Below are 21,112 nucleotides of genomic sequence, written 5' to 3' on the forward strand. Positions count from 1 at the left end.
CTGAACCACACACTAGACTAAAAGAGATGCATTTAATATTATAAAAAACATACAGTACAATTAAGCACAAATAAACAAATGAAGGTCCCAATCGATATCAGCCGAATTGCCCGCTTACCGAAGCCAAGAGAAATAACCGCAGTGGATATATCAGAGAGTATCCCCTCTCACATTGGCTGGCACAGCTCCTGGATGAATTGCAGGTAGGCGCCGCGTGTAGATGTCAGTAATGGCAACCGCGTTCTTCCACGCTGTGGCAGGGGCTGGAAATCACTGTTTGTTGGTGAAACAGTGCGGGCATGCGCAGAGGCGCCCGACACAGTGTAGCTGGTGCCTCCAAATCCCCTGCTCCTCGCGGTCGCGTATGCTCCAAAGGCGGCAAATTCAAAAGATGCTTTGTATCTCAAAGCCACACGGCAGGGCTGGCAGTGGGTATCGGCAGCTGATGGCAACGTAGGGGTAACGGGGACCACCCAACGCGTTTCGGAAGCTGCTGCCTCCTTCCTCAGGGGTAAATTGAATAAAGAAGTCCCTGTGTGTCCGTTTATTTATAGGAGACATTTAAAGGTGCATATACCATATTAGAGTCCCGGTCATGCGCAGTGGTTCAAATTCAACACTGCCTCATGTATCAGCAACATCACATGAAATACATAAAAACAATACATAAAGAGACATAAAAAGACAATCAATTAATCAAATATATACTGGTAAGATACTTAAATGCATATAGATATATGATCCAAGATAATCCAAATGTTTCAAACCATCATTGTAGATATTAACATTAAAGGCTTGAAGATTTAAAGATAGACAGCATGCAATGTATGATTTTAAATAAACATCAACATTAACTCAGATGCTGGTCAGTGATAAATGAAAGTGTTATAAGCAATATGTGTTTGAAAATGCATTGTCAGGGTGATATATTAATATTGCCAATATACAAGAACTACATATTTGTGACTTGTCTAATGTAGTACTAAATAAAAGTATAGAAAAAATGTGAAAGAAATATTAACAAAAATATTATCAAAAATATCAACAAAAAAGTTTTATCTATATTTTATTTATATTTTTATTTGATATCTTGACCTATGAACCTGTATGTGTCAAGAACAATAAGTGTTAGTCATAAGTGATTGGTGAATACATAAAGTGACTATTTATGTGTAGTGAATATTTATTTTGACTATATAAAATAAAATATGAATTAGTGCAATTGTGACTATATAATGTTAAATGAGTATGATGATGTCTATTTATCTAACAAAAAAGGTTTTAGGTCAAAATCAACATTGAGGCCTTGTGGAGCCAAAGTGCAGAGTTCGTAAATCCAAAAGGATTCACGTCTCCCTAATTGCATTGTGATATTTCCTCCCCGCCAATTTGGTGTGACAGCTTCTATGGCCGTACATTTCAAACCTACGGGGCTTCTTCCGTGCACCTGGAGAAAATGATTCGAAACGCTGTGAGTAATTAGACCTTTTTTGATATTGTAAATGTGTTCATAAAAGCGGCGTTTGATGGGCCTGGATGTCATACCCACATACTGCAGACCGCAAGGACACTCAAGGAGATAGATCACATTTGTACTGTTACAATTAATTAACTGTTTTATATTGTATATTTTTGTTGTGATTGTAGATTTAAACGTAACATTTCTAGTGCTGAATTTGCAGGCTGTACAGGAAATACAAGGAAAATACCCATTTATTGTTTTGTTAGTACGAATCTTTTGTCGTGTTAAAGGACAACTAGGAGCTAATTTTTGGCCAATATTCCGAGCTTTAGTGAATATTATCTTAGGATTTAGGGGTAAAAGATCTATCAAATCCCTATCCTTTCTCAGAATTGGCCAGTATTTACGTAAAGTTTGTTTGATGGCTGGAGCCATCTGGTTGTATTGGGTAATGAACGGTATGTCTATAGAAGAACTATCTTTTTTTCTTTGTTTGTATTGAAGAAGAGTACTTCTATCAATTTGATCTACTTCTAATATAGCTCGATCTAGGTCATTAGGAGAATAATTTCTATTAATAAATTTATCTTTTAAATCATATGCCTGCTGATGGAAAGTTTCAGTAGTTGAATTGTTACGCTTCAATCTAGTGAATTGACCTTTAGGAATGTTGTTAATCCATGTAGGGTTGTGATGACTGTTGGCGGCGCCGGAATTCAACGCGGTGCGGAGGACGACGTCGGATCGGGCTGAATCCCTGTCGTAATCTGCGGAACCCGGGGTTGGAGTCCCGGGCAGGTATCATTCCATAAAGTGCACCAACACTATACAGCAACGCAAGAAGCACGCCAGAAGGGTGGAGGTATCACTTGGGGACACTTATGGCAGAGTGGCCAAGGGCCTTGTATAGTACGGTTGGACACGGTGTGGGGATACACGGTGGTGGGAGCAGGGGTTAGGTTATATTTTACCCCAGTGAACGTATTGACCATATTCTGTATATGTATAGATTATAAGTATGCATATGTGTAGTAAAGCCAGTCCTGTTTTATACCCGTGTGTTTATCGTGATTGTTTCCTGTGAGGGCCTCCTCCCACTCCATTGGGATCCCTCCCAGGTGGAGGTTCTGTACCCCGTGATATTTATATGTATGATCCCCAGGCTCCCCGAGCGGAGCCATACAGGTATACACAGCAGTAGTAGTGTCTGTATTCACAGGGAATACCCGTTACATTTGGAGGCGCTGCTGAGATCAGCCCTGGGGTGCCCTACTTAGTAGTTCATGTAGTATTATATCAGTCAGCATGCCTGCATTCACGCCACAACAAGTGGCGTCTGGGCCGAAAGACTAGGAGAGCCCCTGCGACACGTAGTCGCCGTAGGAGGGGTACCTGCTGATGTACCCATGTTTACTGTCTGCAGTGCAGTAAGGACATTACCTGGTCTGGCGGGAGCCCGCATCATCAGTAAGCACTACCACCTTGACCATCAAGAGAACACCATACTACTGGCCACAGAACAAGCTTTACCCCCTGATAGCGCCCCACAAGTAGTGTATCTACCAGAGACTTTACCGCAAGGGTGCCCTCTCATTTACCCTGGAACCATCTCCAGTTACGTAACTTCCCCTACCAGACATGTGGGTTGGGAAGGCAAAGACATGGCCGCCAGTACTCCCATCAGATCAGACGTATCTCTACCCTGAGTGACTTTCTCTTCTGATGCTAGGCAAGGGGCCACCAGCTGGGCCAGTAGCCCACCAACCTCACCAGTCCCTAACAGGCTAATGAGCAGCTTCACACCAACCCCTAACAGTCAGGGAGCGGGGATCGCATGTCCCTCAGACAGTGGCGCTCCATGCTGGGAGTTACCTTCCCACAGCTTGTGGAAGCTATAACTACATCAGCACAAGCTCAGAATTACTGGTAGCTGAAGGCGTTTTCAGGAACGGTTCCCATCCCCGCAGGTGAGGAAGGCATCGAGTCTTGGAAGGAACACACCCTCAAGGTGATCGATGAATGTCCCTGCTCAGAAGCGGTAAGATGGCAAAGAATCCTGGAAAGCCTCAGACCCCCGGCCTCTACCATGGTCAGCGCACAGCATGACCAAAACCATCTCTCTGCTCATCAGATGGTAGACTTGTTAGTCCAGATCTATGGCAAAGATGAAGAGGAAAGTGAGCTGTGGTTCAAATATTACGGTCTCAGACAGAAAGAGAAAGAAGACTTGTCAGATTTGATTTCCTTCAACGAATTCAGCTGGTACTGTGGAAATTGCGAACTTGCGGTCTCATTCCAGCCTCAGATATGGACGAATACCGGCGCAAGCAGTTCCTCCGAGGGGCCATTCCCATGCATCACATAGTGATCATGATTAGGTGCTCACTAATGGAGGGGCCTCCCCCTACATTCATGGACATTTTGGGGCTTGTCAAGGGCATGAAGCCTATACCAAGCTACATACGTCCACCAAGGTCAGAGAACAGCTTGCGAGTGACATCCCGGGAGCCTCAGCTCGCCGGGTCAAGAAACCTGTCAAAGAGGAAGAGGAGCCACCCAAGTCGCCCTCAATGAAAGGCCGAACTTCGGGGAAATCTTCACCTACTTACCCAAGACGACTTGATCCCAAGGATATCGTCTGCTATTGCTGTAGACAGAAGTGTCATTTCTCCAGAGAGTGCCCTGAAGGAGTCAACCAAGAAAAAAAAACTCCAAGTAAGGGAAGCTCGGCTAGGTCCATTATCTGCCGGATACAGACCACAGAAGCCAAGATATCCGAAGCCACCCCTGCGCCTCCCAAAGCTCCTACTGACCTAAGCCTCGATGAGGGAACTCCACCTACAGTCAGGTAGGCTCATCTGCCATCGTGCGTGTGGTAGTAGAAGGAGTCTATGCATCTGCTCTACTGGACATCAGATCCCAAGTGACCATAATATACCGACAATTCTATGACCAACACCTCAAACACTGTCCCCTGCGGTCGGCGGAACATATGAAGGTGAGGGGGTTAAGTAACGAAGATTACCCCATCGACGGGATTGTGAGAGTTCAACTGGAGATACTCCAACTGAACACCGGCAAGAAACATCACATGAATGTTGAGGCAATGGTATGCCCGAAGCCTCAAGGACGAGTCAGTACACGGTCATCTTGGGAACGAATACGGATATAGTGCGAGCTGTAATCAGATCCTACCTGAAAGAGACCAATGAATTACCAATGGTCAATCCACTCCTTGACCCTGTACTGCGGGAGGAGTGCAACAGAGTATATGCCTTAGAGCGTCACAGGGACCTCTACTATCGTCAACGCAGACTGAAGACCATTTTACCAGGGGGAGTGCAACGCATGGCCATCTGGTGCTGTTATCCCGATCGAGATGAGACGATCATCTTGTCTCTCTGGAGAGTACTCCTGAGGAAGAGGTTCAAAGAGGCTATAGGGTAATACCCGAAGTGAGACGTGGACGACCAAAATTCCTCTACGAACCTGTAAGGAATCCACTACTGGCTTTGACTATAGCCTTGCAGACCTATACAGTTGCAAGCTTCCTCTGGCAATCAATGGCACATGTGCTGCCTCTCATTGCAGCTCCATCATTGGAGGAATACTCACACACCCTCCTCCTGTGATTGGATCTCCGCCCTTTATATCCTGGGCGTTGGCACAGAACCAGTGCCGAGCATAACCTCCTACCTTGGATGTTACCGTCTCTGCCACAAACCGCCCAGGCCTCTCTCCTAGTGTTCTACCTTCCTAGTTCCTGAGTATCCAGAAGCCTGTTCCTGTCTCCTGTGCTGAAGCGTGGTTAGCCAGCACTGGTACCTGCTGCATTCACTCCTAGCAGTGGTTACCCTTAATTTCCTGCGGCCTGCTGCTATCTCCATGCAGTGGCCTGCCTTGGACTTCTGCGCTGAAGCGTTGGTTTCCCCGACGCTGCCCTGCAGTGTACTTCGGCCAGCCTGCTGTCTCCCCCTGCTGAAACCGGCGTCATGGGCCGAGGCCGCTCCTCTTGCAGTGGCCACTCCCGCGCTCACGCTCCTTAGCTGAAGCGGGGAACTCCTGTCTGCCTGTTGCCGATTCCTTGCTACGACTACGACCACCCGGATGTCTTCTATCCTGACCCTGCTTCGGCCATCGATTGTCCTGTCTTCTCCTACCCCGACTTTGGCTTCAATAACGACGATGCTTCCTTCTCCAATCCTGACCCTGCGATGTACGACTATGAACTGCGCACTCCGGATCAGTCTGCGCGGACTAAGGTGGCTGATTATATAACCCCACCTCAGCCCCGCGGTCCGGTCCCGGTTTGTGGCGAGCATCGGCGTAACAGAACCTATGTGTATGTTCAGAACATCTCCCTATTCCAGATGGACATTGATGCAGGACGAAGTTTGGGCAGCATATATCCGGTCAGCCCTGTGGAAACAGTGCCACAGGTGAACGCCGCTGCAGTGGGTGAGCAGCTAGTCAATCTGGATTTCAACTTCGGAGACTCGACGCTGCCAACTGAGTGGAAGGGTCGACTGACGGCCAAGCTGAATGAAAGAAGGGCGGTGTTTTCCACAAGTGATATGGATGTGGGCCGCAGTCACTGCACCCAACACACCATTAGGTTGAATGATGCCACTCCATTCCGTGAACGCTCTCATCGCATCGCCCCCAGGGATGTGGACGATGTAAGGAATGTCCTGAAAGAAATGGAGACTGCTGGGATTTTTACGGAGTCTCGGAGTCCTTACACATCACCATAGTGGTGGTAAGGAAAAGGAACGGATCTGTAAGACTGTGTGTCGATTATCGAACCCTGAATAATCGTACGGTACCTGACCTGAGTGCTCCCAGAGACCTGATCGCATTGCTAATGCGTGAGGTGGACAAGTTTGAGATTGACAATTGCTTGCTCTATAGGGTAGTACAATATCACAACCACCCTGATAGGCGACAACTGGTTCTACCCCAAAACTTGAGATATATTGTATTGAAGTCTCTGCACGATGAATATGGGCATCTCGGTGTAGAGAAGACTTTTGGGTTAGTCAGAGACCACTTCTTCTGGCTCAAGATGCGGGAAGCGGTGGAACAACACTGCTTGTTCTCGGTGTATACAACGCAAGACATTGCCTACCAGAGCAGCGCCCATGGCCCACCTCAAGAGTTCTGGCACAATGGACCTAGTGTGTCTGGACATTCTATGTATTGAGCACGATACCCGAGGAATCTGTAACGTGCTGGTCATCACGGACCATTACACCCGGTATGCTCAGGCCTTCCCCATGAAAGACCAGAAGGCCATCACAGTGGCAAAAATACTATGGGAGAAGTACTTCATTCACTACGGTCTTCCAAACCGGCTTCACTCAGTTCAAGGTCGAGATTTCGAGAGCACTCTGATCCGGGAATTACTCAAAATGTTTAATATTGCCAAATCACGGACGACTCCGTACCACCCCAAAGGAGACGCTTTGCCAGAACGATTTAATAGGACCTTGTTGGATATGCTCGGAATCCTGAAGGGTGCGCAGAAAATGGAATGGAGGCTTTGGTACATGCGTACAACTGTACCCGCCATGAGTCCACTGGATTCTCCCCATACTTCCTCATGTTTGGGCGAGAGGCAAGACTGACAGTAGACGTGCGTCTTCTAGTATCAACGGATGGGATACACACTGCTACCCATTTCAAATATGTGCAAAGACTCAAGGACAGTTTGCAGCAAGCTTACCAACAGGCTGAGAAGTCTACAGCTAAACTGAATGCTGGCAACAAAAGACGATATGACCATAAAGTCAAGTATCGGGAGCTATGTCCTGGGGACGCTATGTTGCTTCGTAATCTGGGAGTCCCCGGAAAACATAAATTGGCGGACCGATGGAGAGATGGTGTATATGAGGTAGAATCACAGATGCCTGGCTTCCTGGTCTATCGCATCAAAGATACTGAAGGCCGGGTAAAGGTTTGGCATCGTAATCACCTTCTCCACATCCCACAAGTGGGAGACGAAGAAGCAGAAATACTGGCCACACCGCTCAACGGTGAGTCCGATTTCTCAGAGATTGGTCAAGAGACTGTAAATAATTACCCCATCTCTGAAACTCCTGAAGACCTTATGGAAGGACCCTCTCAAAGGGACTATTCCACTGAAGGGGCATCTCCCGGAGGAGCTGCAGGTAAAGGGCCCCGTAGGCCAACGCCTACTAAGGTGGCACCAACAGGCCAGCCTTTGGATTCAGAGAGCCCGTGCTTTGTGCCAAACAGAGACTGTTCAGAGACATTTCTCTCCTCAAGGGAAGAGGCTGAGCCTCAGGACTGTACTTATTACTCCCCAGAGGGAGTTGCTGAAGAACAGCTCCATAGGAGCCAAAGAGTAAGGTACCCTCCAAAACGGGTAACCTATGACCAAATTGGGGCACCCCATTATGAGACTCAGCAGTGGTCTCGTAGCAAAATACAATCGGTAATTGTAATGCTCACAGAGTTGTGTAACATCGTGTAAAGTCATTCGATGTATTAAGTTGTGTTCGTATTGATATGCATTTTTATTACCCTATTTCCTCGATTCTAAGACGCCATCGATTCTAAGACGCACCCTTGATTTAATAAAAAAAAATGTGGGGAAAAAAAACCAGTATTTTAAATGTGCAGATTTTTTTTTTTTTTTAAACTAGCAAACAGTAGCATACATTTATCTCCACTAGAGAGAGGCAGACACAGAATGGGGAGAAAGAGAGACAGTATCGGATGAGCAGAGAGAATGGATGGGGGGGAAGGAGAGAATGGGGGGGAAGGAGGGAATGGAGAGATGGGGGAGAAGGGGATGGGGGGAGGGAGACAGTGGAGGGGAGGGAGACAGGGGGAGGGAGACAGGGGAGGGAGACAGTGGAGGGGAGGAGGAGAGGGAGACAGTGGAGGGGAGGGGGGAGGGAGACAGTGGAGGGGAGGGGGGATGGAGACAGTGGAGGGGAGGCGGGAGGGAGACAGTGGAGGGGAGGGAGACAGTGGAGGGGAGGGGGACACACACATACACACACACACAGAGTGACAGAGAAACACACACATACACAAACACACACAGATTGACAGAGACACACAAAGAGAGACACATACACAAACACACACAGATTGACAGAGACACACACAAACACACACAGATTGACAGAGACACACAGAGAGAGAGACACATACACACACACAGTGACAGAGATACACACACACAGATACACATACACACACAGAGTGACAAAGACACACACACACACAGAATCACACAGAGAGACACATACACACACAGAGTGACAGAGAATCACACAGAGAGACACATACACACACAGAGTAACAGAGAATCACACAGAGAGAGACACATACACACACAGAGTGACAGAGAATCACACAGAGACACATACACACAGAGTGACAGAGAATCACACATAGAGACACACACACACACACACACACACACACACACACACACACACACACACACACACACACACACACACACACACACACACACACACACACACACACACACACACACACACACAGAGTGACAGAGAATCATACAGAGACACATACACACACAGAGTGACAGAGAATCACACAGAGAGATACATACACACACACACACACACACACAGAGTGACAGAGAATCACACAGAGAGACACATACACACACACACACACACACACACACACACACAGAGTGACAGAGAATCACACAGAGAGACACATACACACACACACACACAGAGTGACAGAGACACACAGAGACACACACACACACACACACACACACACACACAGAGACACACACACACACACACACACACACACACAGTGACAGAGACAAGGGAGGGGATAGACTAAAATGTTTCCCAGGGAGGGGATAGACTAAAATGTTTAATGTGAAAAACGATTAATGTGGATAAATGTGGCAAGACATACACCAATTGGCTTCAAACTTGGCACAGAACATGCTTTGCACTCCCCCAAACTATCCATAAAATTTCATGTTTTTTGATAACATGCACCGCAAATTATGTACATTAACCACTATCCGAAAGTGGAAAATGCTTACCTTAAACGCGTTTATTGTGAATCCAGGAGTCAAAACATACGGTGATTCATTTAAAACTTGCCACATGAGGTGCTGTATACTGCCCACAACTATCTTGAAAATTACAAAGTGTTTGCTAGCACACACAGCAAATTATTTACATTATGCACTCTAAGAAGGGCCCAGTATCTCATATGGAAATGCGTAACTTTAATTAAACTACATTAAAATTTGTCAGAACACATACTTTACACGGCCCACAACTATCCTGAAATTTACATGGCTTTTGCTGACATACACAGCAAATTGTTAACGTTAACCAGTTGCTGAAGGACAACAGTCTAAAACGATTAATGTGGATTAATGTGGCAACACATACACCAATTGCCTTCAAACTTGGCACAGTACATGCTTTGCACTCCCCCAAACTGTCCTGCAAATTTCATGGCTTTTGAGAACATGCAGTGAAAATTATTCACATTAACCAGTTTCTGTAGGACAACTGTCTAAAACGCTTAATGTGAAAAATTCTTAATGTGGATTAATGTGCCAACACATAAACCAATTGCCTTCAAATTTGGAACAGTATATGCTTTGCACTCCCCCAAGCTGTCCTGCAAATGTCATGGCTGTATGTCTTGCCACATTTATCCACATTAATCGTTTTTCACATTAAACATTTTAGTCTATCCCCAAGGGAGGACTCGTGGGGCTGGCAGCCGAAGCTGTGAGTAGCAGAGGAGGGGCGGAGGGTTCATGGGGCTGGAAGCTGTGAGTAGCAGAGGAGGGGCGGAGGGTTCATGCGGCTGGAAGCTGTGAGTAGCAGAGGAGGGGCGGAGGGTTCATGGGGCTGGAAGCTGTGAGTAGCAGAGGAGGGGCGGAGGGTTCATGGGGCTGGAAGCTGTGAGTAGCAGAGGAGGGGCGGAGGGTTCATGGGGCTGGAAGCTGTGAGTAGCAGAGGGCTCGTGGGGCTGGAAGCTGTGAGTAGCAGAGGAGGGGCGGAGGGTTCATGGGGCTGGAAGCTGTGAGTAGCAGAGGGCTCGTGGGGCTGGAAGCTGTGAGTAGCAGAGGGCTCGTGGGGCTGGAAGCTGTGAGTAGCAGTCAGGGGCGGTCAGCTCGTGGTGCCGCTACAGCCGCACTGCTGTGGGTCACAGAGGGGGGGCCAGCACTTCAAGCAACCAACATGAGACAAGGGGGAGAGCGGGCGGGGGGCCGTGGCTCAAGCAGCCGGCTACCGCGCTTTTTGGTAAAACGCTGAAAGCTGCACGCCCTCCGTCTGCAGCGCCCCCAAGCAGGTTTTTTTTTTTTTTTTTTAGTACATCGATTCTAAAACGCACCCCTATTTCAGAGATGTGAAATTGGGAAAAAAAGTGCGTCTTAGAATCGAGGAAATACGGTATACTGCTGCGGCACAGTTTATTCGAGCATTTGCCCATTCTGTGCCGCAGCAGTAGCCTGGCGCGCGCCCGAGTGTGACGGGCGCACGCCGAAGCAGCGGAAGAGCACCCTCCGATCGGGGCGCTCTCCCTACCGCTGCCGGGTCCGCCGGGTCCCCCGGAACCCCCTGCCGCTGTCCCGCGATCGCGGGACACCAGGGCTCCCTCGGGGAGCCCCTGGACACGCGTGCAGCGGGCGCACGCTCCCGATGACGCGTGACCGCGCGTCTATGACGCGCGGCACGCCGAGGGGCGGCCACTAGCAAGCCGGGAGATTTCCCGGCTTGCGGTACCGACCACACTTCAATAAAGTGTGTCGGTAGTGTATAACTTATGTATATAGTTGTTTACGTTGCGTCCCAAGCGAGGAAGTTGGGGGTTTTACCAGGGGGAGGATGTAGCCAGGTCCCCTCTGCACAGCGGACCCCCCCTCTCTCTGCTACTCACTGCGGCCGGGCGCGGGTGCGCGTGTGCGCCCCTTCACAGCTTGGGGGGAGGGTGAGCAGAGCATCGGGTTGCTATGGGCGGCGTTGCAGTGGTGATTGCGTAGCCGGGTGCCCCGGTGGCTCCCATTGCAGGGCGCTACCATGTCCTGTTTCCTTGTGCATGCGCAGTGAGGACTGATGCGACGGGAGGCCCCTGTGAACTCGCGCATGCGCAGTACAAGCGCATGAACCTGGACCAACCAGGAGAGGGCTCTAAGCAGGGAATACAAGTCCCATGAGCCTTAGGGGACCCCACATGACCCCACATGACCCCAGGGAGCCAATAGGGCTGTAGTATCTCCCTGCAGAGGGGATTAGATACATTTTGCGGGGTTTGGAGCCCACGTTATTCAGGACCCTGCCCCATTAGCTGTTTTTATAGTCAGGGACACAGTGCTGAAGCAGTGCGGCCCTGCGTGGTGGGTTCTGGGCTCAGAACGCCACCAAAGACACTGAGACTAAGGTGATATTATCCACGCTGGAATTCACCCAACGCGGTGCGGATGACGACGTTGGATCGGGCGGAACCCCTGTCGTAGTCTGCGGAACCCGGAGTTGGAGCCCTGGGCAGGTATCATTCCATAAAGTGCACCAACACTGTACAGCAATGCAAGAAGCACGCCAGAAGGGTGGGGGTATCACTTGGGGACACTTATGTGGCAGAGTGGCCAAGGGCCTTGTATAGTACGGTTGGACATGGTGTGGGGATACACGGTGGTGGGAGCGGGGGTTACGTTATATTTTACCCCCGTGAACGTATTGACCATATTCTGTATATGTATAGAGTATAAGTATGCGTATATGTGTAGTAAAGCCAGTCCTATTTAAACCCGTGTGCTTATCGTGATTGTTTCCTGTGAGGGCCTCCTCCCACTCCGTTGGGATCCCTCCCAGGTGGAGGCGCTGTACCCCGCGATATTTATATGTATGTACCCCAGGCTCCCCGAGCGGAGGCTTAAGCACACAGCAATAGTAGCGTCTGTATTCACAGGGAATACCCATTACACATACATACATACACACATACACACACATACATACATTTGAGCGCCGGTAGCGGCGCAAAATCATCTTTCCCACCGTCTTTGCCGCTGTTTGTCGGCTCCCCGCTCCCTGCCATGCGCGCGACCCTCGTATAAAAGGGCTGTCTGACCACAGCAATCTATAACTGCCGTGCGTGTGCACGGCGTAGCACGCCCCGCCACTATAGAACGGCCCTTATACTGAGCACGGAGAGATCGGAGCAGCCTGCTTATGTCTAATGAAGTTTGTACCATTAGTAAGGATGCATGCTTACATGCAGTGCGAAAACAGAAGACAAACAACAAAAACAGCATCAGTGGGATGTCTCCGCGTTGTAGATAATCTATCTTAGTATAAGTGCTGATATGTGAGGATAGTGTTTATATACAACGTGATTGGTGAAAAATAATTAATAAACTGTTACCAAGACTCTCAAAATAGGAGAGATGTACCTAATTCAATCAAAACCCATAGGTATATGTGTAATGTGTACAGTGCAACATACTAAGATGATTGAATATCAGTCACATCAGTATAGATATACGCGGAGTATCCCTTTGTCAAATGTGATTTACAGTGACCAGATGTCTCCAGAGCTGATTAGCTCTGCTGTTCAGAAGTGCTCCAAACAGATGTAAGTGTGTATCTCTATGGTGAAGTAACATGAGAGACACTGCTACCTTCTCTTAATGTTACAAATAAACACCATCCTGTATACTGTACAAAGATGATCATTAACTCTCTGTGAGGAATCCGCTCCTGGGTTTGGCTGGAACCCATACATCCGGAGCTTTGCAGGTTACAGACAAACTTTTCCCTGCTTCTGCAATCACCTGCCTCTTGATGCCTCCTGTGCAGCTCTGGCCTGATTGACTTCCTGTGCTATTTAGATACTGCCCCGCCCTCAGGAACTTGCTGGACATAGACTTTGCAATCCCAGTTGCAAGTAACTGTGCTTGTCACAGACTCTCTGCTGGGCCTGCTAGGCCTCCTTGGGCCTTCTCTCCTGCTCCTAGTCCCCTGCTTCCAAAGGCCTCCTTGCATAGTAGCCCCAGCGCTGATTTCCTTGTTCCTGGCAGACTTCGCCTTCGCCACGCTGAAGCGGCTGCGCTGGTTTCCCCAGTGTTTCCTGTGGCGTGTCTGTACGCCTGGTTCCTGTGGCCTTCGACCTTCTCTGTTCCTGTTCTCTCCTTCCAGAAACCCTGCATGCTGAAGCGGCTTCACTGAACTTTTCCTGCCATCCCGTGCTGAAGCGTTGGATTCCCAGCACTGTGGCTTGTGGTTCCTGCTTCCTCCAAGTGGATATTGTTCCTGTGCTGAATTCCCTGTACTGAAGCTTCATGTTCTTGGGACTCCTGTCTTTTCCCTGTCGCGCTGCAGCACCTTCGCTGAAGCGTCACCGCTGAAGTTGCTTCACTCCAAGTTCTTGCCTTCGACGCTGAAGCATCTTCACCCAAGATTACCTAATGATGACCTCAGCTCGTGACCACGACCATCGCTCCTATGCTGCCTGCCCTGACCCCAGCTTGTCTCCTGATTATCCTGCATTCTCCAAACCTGACATGGCTATGTTTGACTATGGACTGCGCAACCCTGAACTGGCGTCCTGGTCTATGGTCAGTGTTTTCATATCCCCACCTCGGCCCAGTTTGTGGTGAGCACAATCGTGACACTCTCTTGCTCGCACCCCAAACAACACGGGGAGGGGGGAGCAGTCACGGTGGACCCAGCTTATTAAGACTTTTAATTACCGGGATCATTGATTGAGCAAGCAGAGAGATAAAAATAAATTGCGTTTATTCACCTAACGAACGTACACATCTACGTTACACAAAAATACAGTAAAAAGATACACTTACTTTGGAAACTGGGATAACACAAACGAATCTTTCCTAATTGTAAACACACAGCAAAATAATTCCTGGCCACGTTTCCTTCCTGTGGCCTCTTGCTGTTGAATTCTGGTCACTTATCCTCTGAGAAATTTAGACGATTTACTCAGAGCTGGAACTTCTCAAATGGGACTGAATCTCAGGTGAATCACACAAGATGGAACTGATGAAACTCTTAGATGGAACTCTTAGAACTCACAAATCTGACCTGTGTCAGGGCTCTTCAAACCTCTGGTGTCCAGGTCTCAGAAAACCTGCAGCCCAATCAAAAAACCTTAGCAACCTCCTAGCGACCAATCTAAAACACTCATACAGGGTTTCACACCCCTGAGCCTTTTCATTGGGCAGGTGAAATATCCACCTCTGCCCCTTCGCACCCCAACGGTGCGAGGCTCCACAGCGGCTGGCTGTTTAGCAAAAGGGTGTTAGGTTTCCCTTTGTCAGGCCAGGATATGGGTGCTCAATAATAATGGCAGGGCCCATCTGGTCTCACACCTAGGCATCTCTGAGCCCTTTCAAGTATTGCCCCTGGACAGACACAGCGGAGCCAAACCTGGTAACCATCTGTGCCTTCCAGAATCCATGACTTAGAAAGCCCTCAGCTCATATACAGGTCAGCAATATCTATACATATTAAACTATTCCCGTTTAATAAAAGATGTGGTGTCCTGTCTGCTGCGTGCAAAATGTTGAGTTCTTATTCTGGTGTCAAGCATGGAGTGAGTGGAAATATTCCCCACATTCACGCGCCTCCCTCTTGGCACACATAAGAAAAATACTTTTAAACTTTCAAAACACTGCAAATCTGCTCAGCTTCATAACCTTAGCGTGAGCACCTTCCTGAACCCCTACTCTAGGCTCAGGATACCTAGGCATGTACAGTATGTGGGTATCTCTGCTATAGTGGGGCGCCCCTTGCTATACTAAGGACCCCGTGTATACCTGCAGATATCTTTTAACCCCTTCATAACCATTTAACTTGTCTGGAAAATGCTGCAGTAGGGACTCTGGTGGTGAGTCGTAAGAGCGTTTTCAGGGTACGAGGTTGGTGGAATAATGCGCTTAGCTGTATCAGAGGATATCACTCAATCTCCATATACAACTTTTGGGTATCCCATAACCTGGAACCCTGCTACAAAGATGCATTCTGCAAAGATTTTCTCCGCCAACGCACCCTGAAACTTACAGCCTAGAAATCTCTCGATCCCAGCATCCCCTGGAAGGGGAAAAAAATCACATAATTCTTTAATGTCGCAAAATCAGTATATAGTTACAGTAATACATTTTTGACATCTGGGTCCCAGAGCTGACCCTCTAGGACCCTAACACACAGGTCAGGGTTAATCAAGTGGGCTTGACCTTCATTATATGCCGGGTTAACCCCTTCACAGCCACAGGAGGGAATGTGAAAATGATGCACTACGATCTGAGGGAGTCATGCAATGTCGTAGGCCCTCTCTGCTAGTGGTTACCTCGTGGGCCCACATCAAGTTTAAACTTGTATGCTATCACTTCAAAAAAGCATTTACTCTCCCACTCATACCCCAGCCATACATGGCAGGGGGGGAGTGGGGAGGAGGAGGGAGGAAATGCGTAGATCAAACCCTGCAGACTGAAGGGGCCATGCAGTGCCGCTCTCACATGGACCATGGTAAGACTGTTGTAAGTCCAGTCTGCAAGTGGATACCTCGTGGGCCCTGTGGCAGGGTGAATAAATGTCACCATCCCTATGCCTGGCAGACCTATGTGTTGGTCTGCAGTGCAGATGTGACGAGGTTAACTTTAAGCTGAGAGGTCAGGTTAATCAGTCTGATCCCAGCTGCCTCATCAAGGAGCTTTAAAACCCACAGGCTGTACACACATGCAGCTGGCTGGTCAAGAGATAGTACTGAAACTCTGAAGTAAGATTACGGCTATAAGGTCTGTCTTCAAAATATATGTTTGATGAACTGTCTGTGTACTGTTACGCTGGAGTCTAAACAGTCCTTGTTGGGAAAGGGCAAGCCCTGCTCAGGACTTAATTTCTGTTTTGTATGCGGAAAGGAAGCTGTTTTGTTTTTGTGTGCTGTATTTTTTAAGGCTCAATAAATAAGCCTTTGCAAGAAACCAACATATGGTGTCAGCTGTGGGATTTTGAGAGGCCCCTGCAGATGAAGGGCCACACACACACACAAAAAAAATTGAAGAACTTTTAAAAGCGTTTCTGTGCGAGCAGGCCAAACAGCAGGGACTGTTAATGCAGGAGCAGGCCCAACTACAGGCAGAGAGTGATGAACAACAATTCCAACACCAGGCAGCACAGGATGAGCGGATGACCAGGTTGCTGACCCAACTCCAGGGGTCTGCCAGTCCAGAACTTGCGAACAAACCCCCGGTCCTCCTGAGGAAAATGGCTCAGAACGACGATCCAGAGGCTTTTCTACTGACGTTTGAAAGGGTTCCCGAAGTCCGGGGCTGGTCTGCAGATCGCTGGGCAATCGCGTTGGCCCCACTCCTTATAGGAGAAGCCCAGGCCGCATATCAGGGCCTCCCAGCGGACCAGGCAATGATTACAAAAAGTGAAAGCTGTCATTCTGGATCGCTTAGGTCTGACCCCAGTGACCTATCAGCAGCAGTTCCGGAATCTGAAGTACACCTCTAAGATGAGACCCCAGGTCCTAGCTCAGTGGTTATTGGACTTGTGTACTCACTGGATACAACCTGAGCAACACACTAAGGAAACTGTTTTTAAACAAGTTGTGTTGGAACAACTCCTACAAGTAATAACCCCTTCTGCACACTCTTGGGTTAAACGCCATGCTGCTGATACCCTAGCTTTGGCTGTCCGACTCGTTGAGAACTTCCTTGGGGCCAAGGATCAGGCGAGTGTCTTGGACCCGACGGATCAGACTTTACCGGCGCTTCGGATGCCCAAAGAGGGAGACCGGACCAACGGAGAAACTACGGCCCCTCCATACGCAACCGCCAAGTGCCACGAAAGGAGCAGTCCTTCCAGCAAGGGAGAGGTCCAAATGCCGGTAACCACCAAGACCCTCATCTACTTCCTGATGACGTCTCGTTGCCAAATGATAGGAACTTCAGAGAACGTCGCACACAGGACCCATCAGATGCCTGGTCTCCAGTATCTGGTCCAGCTGAGCGGTATTCGCGGCACCCTCCGGCGAGGGAACCCTCTCCCTGTTCGGCCTGCGGAGAACAAGGTCACTGTCAGGTGGACTGTCCACAGATGGATTGTTCCTTCAGCAGGACAGTCGCCTCGGCCTTCCCCAGAGAAAGTTACAAGCCCTGGCTACTCCCATCCCAGATTGGGGGTAAAACCGTCCAGGCTCTTGTAGATTCAGGCTCTGGAAAAACAGTGGTCTTCAAGAAACTGTTACCGCCTGATGTGCTTTCCTTTGACTCCCCATGGAGTATAGAGTGTATACACGGCGATGTAAAATGGTATACGATGGCCAAAATCCTGCTACAGGTAAAAGGTCAGTAGGCCAGGATCAAAGTAGGAGTCGCTCCTTGGCTTCCTGCCCCCATTTTGCTTGGCCGTGACTGGCCTTTCTTTTCAACCCTATTTGCTCCAGTCTCTCCAGAGGAGCCTCATTCTCTGGCTCAGAAGTAACATGGTAAACTGTTCCCCTTCTTGGCAGACCTGTTCCCCAGAAGACACCGGGTTCCAAAGACTCGGAGGCAAAGACGCTATGATAAACAGGACTGGATACCGAAATCTGGGTCTCAAGATGGCCATACAAATAGGCATGTCACAAGTAATGACTGGGGATGGCCAGAAGGAGGGGGAGATAGGCCCTGGGGATTTACCAGAGCTATGTCTCCCTGATTTCGCCAGAGGCAGAGGGAAGACCCAGTCCTGGCCAGACAATATGACAAAGTGGTAAAAATTGATGACCAGATATTAAATGCACAATGGCTAATGGTGTTCTCTCATTTTGAATTGTCAAATGATATCCTGTTTTGGGTGAAAAAGCAGACACAAACAGGTGGAGGTCAGTAGACATCTATTGGTTCTCAAGGTGTTTGTTAAAACCGTCTTCACCCTAGCCCATACTGTCCCTTAGGGTGGTCACCTTGGTAGAGATAAAACCTTGGACCATATTTCGTTCCGCTTCTATTGGCCAGGGATACATAGTGATATTGCCAAGTTGTGTGCGACATGTCCTGAATGCCAGCTGACTAGTCCGAAGGGACAAAAACCAGCCCCCTTGGTTCTTCTACCCTTAGTGTAAGTTCCCTTTGAGATGATTGGAGTAGACTTGGTAGGACCGCTAGAACCTGTTGCGAAAGAGCACAGGTTTATTCTCGGAATAGTCGACTATGCCACAAGATATCCTGAGGCGTTCCCCCTGAGGACAGCAACGGCAAAGCAAGTAGCCAACAAATTGTTGGAGCTGTTCTCACAGGTTGGACTTCCCCAGGTTTAGTTGACAGATCAAGGTACAAATTTTATGGCTAAACTGATGCAGGATGTCTTGAAATTATTAGACATCAAGTCTGTTCGGACATCGGTCTACCATCCACAGACTGACAGATTGGTGGAAAGATTTAACCGAACTCTAAAAGTGATGCTGAGAAATTTTGTATATTCAGAGAAGAGAGCCTGGGATGAACTTCTCCCTTTTCTGCTGTTTGCTGTGCGGGAAGTTCCCCAGGCCTCCACGGGATTCTCTCCATTTGAACTGCTGTATGGCTGCCAATCTCGGGGTATCCTAGACCTCCTAAAGGAGTCCTGGGAGGAACAGCTGTCCCCTTTTAAGAATACCCTGCAATATGTATTGGACCTTAGGAAGCGCCTAGATATGGTCGGCCATTTTGCTAGGGAGAATCTTAGATCAGCCCAGGACAATCAGGAGAGACATTACAATCAAAATGCTCATATGAGAGTGTTTCACACAGGAGACCAGGTGATGTTATTGTTACCCAGTTGTGAGAGTAAACTCCTAGCCAAATGGCAGGGCCCATTCGAAGTACTCCACCGCACGGGTGATGTGAATTACGAGATTGCTCAACCAGGGTCCAGGAAGGGTAAACAAATTTACCATGTGAATTTGCTGAAACCCTGGAAGGTGCAGCGGTCTCTATTCATCCACCCGGTGGAGGAGGAAACGGACCTGGGTCCTCAGCCCCCACGGGAGAACATCGTGGGTGACGAGAAAATCCCAATGGGTAGATGTGGACGGACGTTCACAGAGGTACGCAATTAGGAGGCTTTATAACGTGAAATTATAATAGGCTTTATTGTGCCTATTTTCATCAGGAAAATTATCCAAACACAGGGGGGGGGGGGACAAAGCTTCCATTCACTTGGGAGTAATTCTAGTGTAAACACTATGCAACCAATTCACATCTCCCTAGTCAAGCATTTCTCCCCAAACCCAAACATAGCATGAAAATAAGCAGATACAGTATAAGCAGTCTCTTAATAATGAAAGTCTTATCTGTTTATCAGCTGTAGAGTAAGCTTCTCTGCTCTCCTGGAACCGCACTGAGTGTGCACAGAAAATCAGCATCCAGGTTTAGAAGTCTTATTTGGGCCTTGTGTCTTGAATGCAGCTCTGCTAACTTTGGCAGAGCTCCAAACAAGTGTGTCTCCACGTTCAGCTCAGGTGTCAGCTAAAGAGTTCTCACTTCCTGTTTGAACAGACAGGCTTTTGTAAGCCATCTCAATCAGGCAGGTGGTGTTTAGTAATTAACTACCAGAAGTTAACCATCACACTGCTAGATTAAAGGCACATTACTGAACAGGGATAAGTCCCCTGTTACATACCTCCCCTGTTTGTGGGAAGCTCGGGCTTACCACGGCCAAAGCCCATCCTTCCACTCTCATTCGAGATCTTTCTGTGACTTGAATGAGAGTGGATGGAGGAAGAGAACCTTCTGTCCCGCTGGGATTGGAGCCCTTTCTCCAGTTTATTTTTGTCTCCTCCCGAAGGTGCTTGAGATCAGCACTCCTCAGTCGCTCGAGGAGGACTTTTTCCACGTAAAGTCTTCTTATTGCTTGCGCGGTCTTGAACTTTCTGTTGCGTCGGGCACTCCTCTTTTTGTAGACAAAGTGTATGGCAACAGTTGTAGAGCAGTTAGGACTAGCCCTTGGAGTTTTCTGCTCTTGAAGCGGTCTTTCTGCAGTTTCTCCACACCACGGAGTCACCAGTTCAGCTTCTTCAGCTAAGGATTCTGCACTCCTACCTCTGTTTGTTGCCTGTTGGGCAGCTGTAGGTTTGGCTAGTGCTTTCTTTGGTGGCTCAAACTTCGTATTTTTGTTTTGAAGTTGCGTGGAGTCCCCAACTCTCACTTTACCCTTGTCCTCACGGGCATTAGTTACTGTGGGATACTGGTGCTTGGGCAGTGCCAATACCTTTTTCCGTATTGGAGGAATCTGTATCAGAGTCTCCTTCATATTCTGGAGCTCTGTAATTTTTGTCGTCAAGGTTGCCGCTGCGTCTGTTTTCGCCTTGGTGTACTGACTCAAGGGAATGGAACAGTCTCTCTGTCTCTCCAGCTCTTGCTCCAGTTTCTGAGCCTTCTCACGCTCCCTCTCATACAGAGTCACCTGGTATCGAAGCTCCGCCTCCAATGATGCTCTGAAGACCTGCAGCGTGGCCTTTAGCTCCTCATACTGCTCTGTGGGGACGTACTGGGTATTCAGACGTTCCTGCAGCGCTTGTACCTCTTTAGCAGCCTGCAGCTTTTCTTCCTGCAGCGTTTGCTGCTTCTCCTCAGCATACTGGAGGTGTGTACGCAGACCTTGCAGT

This window comes from Ascaphus truei, chromosome 2, assembly GCF_040206685.1.
Source record: "Ascaphus truei isolate aAscTru1 chromosome 2, aAscTru1.hap1, whole genome shotgun sequence".
Lineage (NCBI taxonomy): Eukaryota > Metazoa > Chordata > Amphibia > Anura > Ascaphidae > Ascaphus > Ascaphus truei.